This window comes from Leiobunum rupestre, chromosome 8 (genome assembly GCF_980474605.1).
Source record: "Leiobunum rupestre chromosome 8, qqLeiRupe1.1.hap1, whole genome shotgun sequence".
Taxonomy (NCBI): Eukaryota; Metazoa; Arthropoda; class Arachnida; order Opiliones; family Sclerosomatidae; genus Leiobunum; species Leiobunum rupestre.
Window position 1 is genome coordinate 54,771,954 of NC_143391.1, and position 10,006 is coordinate 54,781,959.

Consider the following 10,006-nt stretch of genomic DNA (forward strand, 5'->3'; position numbering starts at 1 on the left):
GTGAGAACTCCTAGACCAAGCTGCAAAAGTGCTATAATAACCCGAGGCCTGACAGCTTGCATAATGCACTGTCCTAACGATGCAACTTTACCGTCTACATATTTTCCTGTACATAATAACTTAAGGAAATTCATTAAAGAATCTGGCAAATATCTTATATTAGTTGAAGTATCTTCAATTTCAGTTGTCGACGGGTAACTTTCTTTTGTAATTACCAGACTTTTAATTTCGCTCCTCAATATCTCCGCTGCAGCAGTTAACACTCTGATTTTCTCTTCATTGATATCGTCGTCTCTTTTATCATGTAGTTCCTTCAATATATGTGCAGCTTTGCGTCGGAAAGTGACAATGTTAGCTCTACCATCGACAGTTGTAATCACCACTTCGTTAGAAAAATGTTCAGAAATTTGGTTTTTCATGTAAACAGCTGAATACGGTTCACAGTTGCTACCATCTAAATAATTTTCCATTAGTGAAACTAGATCTTGAACGCTAGTTAATTCTTCATCGTTCTCTCTTAAATAGTCTATAACTTTATGAAAAGCGATGCGTCTTACATCATCCTTGGGTCTACCAGCTTTTTATTCTATTTTTTCTTTAGGACAATGTTGGGAGGGTATGCTCTTACCAGTTCGAAAATTAATGTCGCAAACCTTATGATAAATCGCGTCACTAGCGTGTAGATCATTAGTAATTTCAATTCTCCCTTTCACCATTAAGCCCCAACCATCATTCCGTTTAGAGCACGCTTCCAATATTGATTTATCATATGTTTTGGTTCTGACAAGATACGCTAGGTTTCGAGCAAGATCCCTTTCCTTTACTCGTTGACCACAAAGTAAGCAATTTTCTTTGAAAACAAACTGACTTTCTGAAGAACGCAATGATGGTTTTCTCGAGGATGCTGAATCGACTCTTTGGGCTTGCTTTATTTTCTCAGAGTTAGTGAAATTTGAACGGCACTTTTGGTGGATTTTCTGCCCAACTTTTAAATCAAAGATAGGCACATTACTCATCTTACAAGCATTGTTAATACTGTTTATACCTTTCTCTGTTAAGCAACTTGATGTTTTATCGTTCAGCACCTTCAAATTACAGAAAACGCAGATTTCGTGGTCCATTTTATAGCTCAATAAAACTTCCACAGACTAATAAAATACTCGAATACGGAGAACACTACTTTTAAGTTTAATATCTTTTGGAGATTAACTTATTCGGGGTTCTCACTATTAAAATGTTAGAGAATATCTGTATTTGTCTCTGGATTCGAAGGTTGTCTGTATTTATTAACTATAGTCTAGCTGGACTATCGTAACGCGAGTAGGAGGCAAAGTCCGAGGGTCGTCGGTCGGGGAGCCTATTAATTCCCGCGGTTCTGAATACCCGCGTTTCTTGACAGCGCAAGGTCAGTCTTTTCTGTCCCGCGGTCAAAGGTTATTTGACCCGTGGCCAAAAACTACGAAATTAGCAAACTTAAGACAACTTTACAACCTGGACTAACATTCACTTAAATATAGACTCGGTTAAAAATAAAATTTCTTCGCTCAAATTCTACTCGTGGAGAAATTTTAGATTGGGGGGTAGTATATAACCTAAATATCTTAATATTGGCTGCGTTTACGAAACTTGTACTCTTTTACCAATATTATAGATGAGACAGAGACCTACACGAATATGGCCAGGAAATTAAAATCGGATACATAGAACGAGAGTTGTGAATTAATTAGGCGTTTTCACCCCCAAAGGGAGGCAAAAAGAGGGGGATGGCAGCGAGTTAGGCCGAGAAACAATTTTTTTTTAAATTAGCGCATGTTTTTCGTTATGAATAAAAAAAGAACAATTCTCTTGCAATTTGTTTGATGTACACCCTCTTTTTTCCGTATTTCGACTGTACTAACCGTAAGTATCGTTGAGTTATCCTAACGATTTGAGGCTTCGAATTTGAATTCTACATGAATCGTGTAATTTTCGTAGGCCTTGAACGTCGGTTGCTTCTCTAACTTCCGGTAGCTTCAAAAGTTTTTCCATAGGTTTGCCTATTAAAAGCGCTGGACTGGCAAATTGATCTTTTAAAATACTGATAGCGGAGCGTTCATTAATTACGTGAGGTGATTTTGACGATTTTTCAACCCCCCTCCCCCCTTGGTGGGATGTCGTGAGATTTGGCTAAACCCCTCCCTCCCCCCTAATATCACGTGAGATTTTAAAAATGCGTATTTTTAGTGTAAATACGTTAGTATGTGTTTGATAGCGTTAAATTTATTTAAAAAAAAACAATTTCCTTTATTATTTATATTTAAGACTAGTATAGACAGAACGTTGTCTGGAAACGGTCTATTAACAAAACATGTAAATACGCCACCGTCGTGTATTCCGTTTTATGAACAAATTCAAGGCAGTTGCAAAATAAAGTGAAGTAAATTAGAACTCCTTAAATTGCAAATAACAAGGTACACAATGCACATGTGTTCAATGTATTTTAACAGAATAAGATTGTTTGAACGTGTTTTTTCGGTAAAGAGAATAACTATAAAGGTTTTATTATTAATTTTTCCCATCATAGCCTACGTAGAACCTTAGAATTAGTTGGAATTAAAATGGGTTTTATTTAATGGTATATTAGTATTACCTAAACAAACTATTATATTTTGTGTGGTAGTGTACCCTACTACATCAGAAAAATATGAGGTGTTTGAGTTTGAGGAAAGCAATAGTTTTAGTTTCACTTTCGATTTAAGATTTTCGATCTTAAACGTTAATTTAGGATTATTAAGCTTAATTATTAACTATATGCACTATCACTGTTATGTTAAATTAATGAAGTAATAAAAAATACAGAAAAGAAAAATAACTTACAATTTTAATTTAGACTGACTCAAATGAGTGATTTCTAACGGTTTAATCAGGTTTCGTTAATCTATAAGACTGAATATGATCGTCGATCGGCTAAAACGTCGACGCGGTTGGATGGAATTTATAACTCACGGTTATATTACGTTGGTAGCCGCCGGACTTAGAAAGGAAAAAATCGTAATTGGAATCTTGGACAATACTACAACAGACGCATTTATATTTATTATGTATGTTCTTCTTTAATTTTCTCTGTAATTGACTTTATTTATACGGTGTTTTTTTCGTGGTTTATGGGCACCCTATCTACGGTGGGTCCCAATGCACTGCATCGGCGTAGTTACGCCACTGCGCAAGGTGTTATTGTGTAGCATTTAGCCATATTTTAGTTGAGAAACATGTTTTACTTATAAATTTAGCCCAGTTTGCTCTCAATTTAAGCTGTTTCTTGCGGAAAAAAATTACGTTATATTTTCCGAAACCCCCCCTCTCCCCCACGTGAGATTGGGTGAGATTTAACACGACCCCCTCCCCCCCCCCCTAAACGCCTCACGTAATTAATGGACGCCTCCTAGCCTCATCGTAATTTGCAGCTGTTGGTGCGAGCCCTTCTATTGCCCTAGCGGCGTCCCCTTCCAAAAGCGATATTAAATAGTGATACTTAGCTCCTTTCTCGATGTCGCAGTTATTGTGGATTTGGCTTTCGTAGGTGCCCCAAAAGGGTTGCCACTCCGTGTGTATACCGCTGTAGTGACGGATCTGTAGTTTCGGAATTTTTATCGTTTGAGGACGCGCTGCCGGTTGTTGATTTGCTAACATCCCTTGATTAATATCAATTACTAATCGCGTAGCGCGTACCATAGAGACGGTGAGTCAGGGGCGTAGGAACCAGGGGGGGGGGGCAGGGGGGCAATGCCCCTCCCTAGAATTTTGCTGGGAGGGGCAACTAATGTTATTGCCCCCTCCAACTTTTTGGTCTGTTGAAATCTTCAAAAGGCTCAAATGCTCATTTTAAACGCATATAAAGCTTATAGAACCACAAGTGTGTTTAATTTTCAGTCTTTTCCCACCAATTCATATAGAAGTAAAAATTACACATGCACTCGGAGAAGCTACACTCCATTAAAAATTCAAAACCAATCTTTAGACCCTTTTTCGTTTCTCTTTGCCCCCTCCAACTTCTAGAACGTTCCTACGCCCCTGTGGTGAGTTCATCCATGTATTCCGGGGCAGATTGCGTCTCTTTTTCGAAATCTTTGTCTTCAAGTAGAGGCTCTATTTTTGCAAATATATCTGCGAGAAGAGGTTCTTTTCTCTCTAGCTCTTTAAACAGTCCTTCGATGATACCCACGTCCGGCTTGGGTTTACTGAACTCCGCGTCTAGTTGATCCTTGATCTTTGTCGTGGCTTGTTTAGTACTTTTACGTCTTAGTTTTAATTTCGTCAAATCTTCCGTCATCGTAGTTGAAAAAAGTTCCGCGCAAAATCCGAATAATCTAAATCGTTGTTATCAGAGTTCCCGGGTTTCGGCACCAAAATGTGACTTTGAAATACCGCAAAAGGGGGGGGGGGGATATAAAAGTTTACTGAAAAATCTAAAGGCCTATCTAAGCAGTTCGTTTGTCGTGACAACGCGTTAAATGATCGAAAACGGATTTAAAACTTTAACAAAACTTTAAATCAAAAAGAGGGGAAAATTAACTGAAGTGAAAAAAGAGTTACAAAATTATAGTATCGCCGCGACTTGGTTATAAACGTACGAAATTGTAGTTGAGTCCAAAACTCGCGTGATCAGAATTCGGGCGCTGTAGACCCGTTGGGGTGAGAAGAGAATCTAACTACGTTTTTTGACAAAAGGAACGCTCGCAAGGAGGTTTACAAAAAATGGTGCAATCGTATTTTCTTGGAAAACACTTGGAAATATACCGGAGAGGGAACGGGCTAAAGTTCGCCCTCCTGGTAGGCCAAAAAGAGAGGGGGAAGCCAGAGGAAGAATTTCGTTCGAATAGGTTCAAAAAGACCTTGAATTATACGGTTGACAATGAAGTAGCGGCTCAAAATGTATCAGCTAAATAAATTTAAAGAGTACAAAAATAAAAAAGAGGGTTTTGTGATTTAACACGCTCTTCGTTTGATCTTACGTGACAACTCAAACACCACTTTTTAGTTAATTTACATTGAAAGTTAATTAAACTCGATTTAGACCAAAAACCCATGTACAGAGAGATTAAGAATTATGTAGTTCTTGATATGCCCATATTTTAAAATAACTTTACTAAAAACGGTAAAGGTCATCTGTTGACCAAATTAATGAGTTGAGCGAATGTTTATTTATGATATACGGCTTCTCTAAAGCAAAACAAATTTTGACTGATGCTTTTGTGTAGCTTCTAATTTTATCAATCTCATTGGCCAATAAAATAGGGTTAATTGAACCTAATTAAACATTATACTAGGAGATAATGGTTGTCCCCTTTGGGAATACATAAGGACAATCCGATCTGAGAAGTGCTTTTCCTTTTTGACTAGTCAATTTTCCTCACTTCGTGATTGTAAGATATCTCTTAATTCATTATTGGCCACAGTTGTTATTAACATAGTCAATGAACACAATGATACTATTTGTTTATTAAAAAAATGAGCTTTCTTTGGCCATTTCGCATTATCTGATTAGATTAAGGAACCTCGTTAACAATATCTATCCCCTTCGATAATTTGAACATGTCAAAAATTCTGAATATTAAGAAAGTGTAGTCTAGAGCGCCAAAGGTGTCTCAATTCCCGAAAAGGATTTTTACGCTTGCCAAAAGTGCCCTTTAGCCTCATTTTCATGCTCGCTGGTAGCGGGTAAAGTCGTCAAACTCCGCTTCCGCTATACACTTTTTCACTTTCCGCGTCGATCTGTTTCAAACTTATATTTTAGCTTTATTTTCACGCTTGCGAGTGGCGGAAGCGAATTTTGACGATTTTTATCCGCTACCAGCGAGCACGAAAATGGGGCTTAATTCCCATTTTGTCTAGTCGAAATTGAATTTCGTATATGTAGTTGGAACAGTTTTTATTTAAAGAGGTTCAGGTTCTCAACGGTCGGATCAATTTAAGGACTGCTATAGCCATGGCATAAAGAATATCGTGTATATTTTCTTTTTTGACCATGGCTAAAATATAATAATTAAAGAATTTAAAACATAGTTCTGCTACTTCATGGTATACTTTTATTTACTAAACTTGTAAATAAAAGTATACCATGTAGTAGCAGAACTTTGTTTTAAATTCTTTAATTATTATAAAGAATATACCAAAATGCAAAAACTGAGAGACAAATAATACAATTTTTACTGTTATAGGTTGAATACTTGGGTAAGTTCAAGATTCTAGAAATGAGTTGTAACAAAAAAAGTAAATACACACAAATAGATGTTATTGGGAAGGGTCTTAAGGGTCACAGAGCGCATACTTATTTCAAAGGTTGGCTTCAGTTAAGTTCATGTTTCTGTGAGTACTTTAAGCTATCGTCAATTTATTTTTCCATTTTTCAGAATTCTGGCAAACTGACTCAGGTTTAAAAGAACCAAAATTTATCGGTAAAAAATTGCTATTTGAGTCTTGAGAAGCTGAATTAAGGGTCTTTACATATTTTTCAGTTATTTGGAATCACGCTATAATAACCAGCGGTAGAAATGTCTTTGTTTTAATAAACTGGCAGCAATTGAAGGCTGCGTCAGAGCCGCATACGAAAATGTCCCTACTTTGTTCGATTGTAACAACCACGAATATTTATTTATAAATCAATTTTATAAATGTCAAAGTGGTATTTCTAAAATTGCGAATAATTTCCCTACAATAAGGTCAAGGCGCTGAGGGAAGAGGTTACGTCATTGATTTTTAGATCGAGTTCAGTTCAGTTTTTTCTACACTCTGCAGCGCCATCTCTTAACCAAATTTAATCAATTTGATTTGTATCACCATTTCGAGGGAGAAGTGGTTTTGCGATAAAATTAATCAGAGTTTATTAAACGCTGTAAAACTAGAAGTGTCAAAGAAAAAGTTAGCATTTTCCAAATACCGGGCATTATTTGAAATCAGAGGCAAGGAACGGAAGATTTGTCAAGAAAACGGTAGAAAAATCATATACAATTGTTATAATTATAATATATTTAGGTTCCCATTGAAGGCTATTTGATCAGATGGGGTAGCAATTCAGCTGCTTAAGCCTAACGTTTCATTTAAGATGGAGGTGTAACCCTTCAGGCTCATCTTCCCCCGCATACCACATTTTTTTCTATGTTTTATTTACTTTTTCTGTTACATTTTCCCTCGCACTCTTGACCATATGTTAAACTAAAAACTTAAATAACTTTTGAAAGCCTCATACGAATTAATATAGTTAATATATGTAATAGAACTCGATCTACCCCCGCAATTAAATATAAAATAAAGGTAATTAATTAAACGGTGTACTTAATATAAACTATAAACTAAATCCCTGCTTTCCGCAAGGCTAAAAATAAATCCCTCGCACCTTAGTGCTAATTTTATTGTTTTTCTCTCTGTCACCAGACCATGGTCCAATTTATTCCGAGCCGTCCTATCCCAGGTTTTTCCCAAAATCCTTCCGGACTAGACCAGAAATATTCCCTCAGCTCACAGCGATCCCATGAAAGCATTTCCAAGTCCACAAGCTTCATATTAACTTTAAGGTAACCAGACCCCAACAACAGGCGTGCTTTTTCCACGGCCAGGCCACAAGGGCAAAAGGGCACCTGGACGTTACCGCTTGGAGACAAAAATGAAGGTAACCTCGAGACTCCCTGGCATCCCCCGCAACCCCGAGCGAACTTTACAAGGTCAGGCGACGTCATCCGTACCATCACCGAACACGAGTCTTAGGTGCACCAATGACCCACGTGGAATGGGAGGTCACCAGTTGTTTTTGTTACAACCCCTCCCCACAATCCCCAGAACAAATTAACAAAACCAGGAGTAAGGACCCCAAGACTTCCGAACTCTGCTTTTGAAAGCGGGGTCGAGAATTAAATTTTTGCTAGTGAGAGAAGGGTGAACATTTTTTACGTGACTTATTTTACACCTCTCAACTGTGGCTGCAGTTTCGTACAGTAATTATTTTTTAATTTTGGGTCTAGAACTTTCTACTTTTGTCGCAAAAGTTCAATAACAAGTTCTATATATTCAGAGGTTAGTTATTTTTCACTTCCTCCGGAAATTATTGCGAAGAGGTTTTTCCATTAATGAAATAATGCGTTTAATAGAAAATCTTCGGTTTCGAAAACATATTTATTTACAACAGCTTTTTAATGCAAATATGAAAGCAGAATAAAGAGCGTGGATCAAGTTTTTGTCTAGGCCGTTAACCGACTAACCAGATACGATGACGTTTTATTTATTAAATTTCCTGATTATTTGAATAAACACTTTCGTGGTGGTGTATCTAACTCCCTCTACCGCCTACGCTTAAAACGCATAATATAATTTTCTTGGCAAGTATTGGGGAACCGACTTTACGATATTGTACTGAACCATACAGGGATAAAAGAAAATGTTCTTAAGCGACACATTTTCGATGAGACCAAAACGATTATATTGAGACACTTTTGGAAAGTTTTTGGAGTTGAGGATTCGCTGAATAGCTTCGCTGATTAATTTTGTAAAGCTATAGTCTAGGTATGTCGCTTAGAACATATTCGACTAGGCTCGAGCTTTACAGACTAAATCTGAAACACTCTTCAGTCAATCATAAACGCAGAAAACTTAGGAAAACAATTTAATATTGACATGACAAAATGGAATTTAAGACACCTTAAGGGCGCTTGACTACACTTTCTAACTATTCATAATTTTTTACATGGTCATTTTCTCGAAGGTGATAGAAATTATTAGCGATATTATTTAAGTTTGTTACTTAATCTATTCAAATGATGCAAAATGACCAATGAAAGATCGAAATTATTTTAACTGAACCAAAAGTGTTAATTGATTATGTGAATTACAGCTTTTGCCAATAATGAATTAAGATATACCTTCCAATCACGACGTGACCAATTTGACTAGTCAAAAAGAAAAAGCCCTTTTCAAAATATCATTTTTTGTCGTTCAAATTGAATATTTGGCTAGTCAAAAATGGCCCGTCATTAGCTACTTCCTAAGGAAGTGAAGTTAAATAAGGTTAGTATTAGACTTAAATTTCTTTGGATTAAATAAAATAGAATTCAATGATTGCAGAAGCAAAAGCACTCATCAAAAAATTTAAGCTACTGAAAAAGTTTTGTTTGTGATTTCCAATTGCACATTATCTCAAGTAAGCGATCTGAAGAGATTTGCTATAATTGGTCTCACGTAGGAACGTTTCAGATGTTGAGAGGCACCTAGCAGCTCCAACCCTATGCTCTGGAGGGGCAGTCTCCTGACGATTAGTAATTACATTTTTAAAAAGCAAATAACGGAACGTATTTGCACCATTATATTTCGAAATTTAATAAACGGATTTATATTGATCTTTAACACAAAAATTGGAACGATTTCAGTAAGGACCGTTGTTTAACATTTTCTCTATTTGACCTCTAATCTTCTTAGTCAATTTGTAGTTTTAACAAACAAAAAAACTAAATATTTGTGAGGGACATAGATCCCCGTTTCCTACACCCCTGTCGTCAGATTTATTTAACTGAACAGTTTTAACTTAAATATTCAGTAAACAGGGTGTTATTGACAAGTTAGCCAAAATTTAAGGGCGTGTTCTTGGGTCCTAATGAATCAAAAATGTCCTATGAATATGGGTTCTATCATGCTTTGTTTCGGAGTTTTAGGCCCACAAGCACCGCGCACAAAACAACGAATTAGCCAGTAATGTAAAATTCCGTAACCTGCCTCGAACCCATTTTTCATTTTTTTTCATTTATTGTTTAAAAGAGAAACGACAAACACAATAACCAATGCCAAAAGCTCATTATTGATCTAGCAGAAGTGTGTTAAATCCTAGAATGATTACTGACAAGTAATCGATTTTAATCGACACTGTCAGATATTTTGGAAACAAGTAACGTGAACGAGGTAAATGGCCATTCAAAGTATTTTCCCCCAAGGATGCTGTGAGTGTTTCTTTACTTGGAAGGCGCACAAAAGCGAATTACTAGTGTTA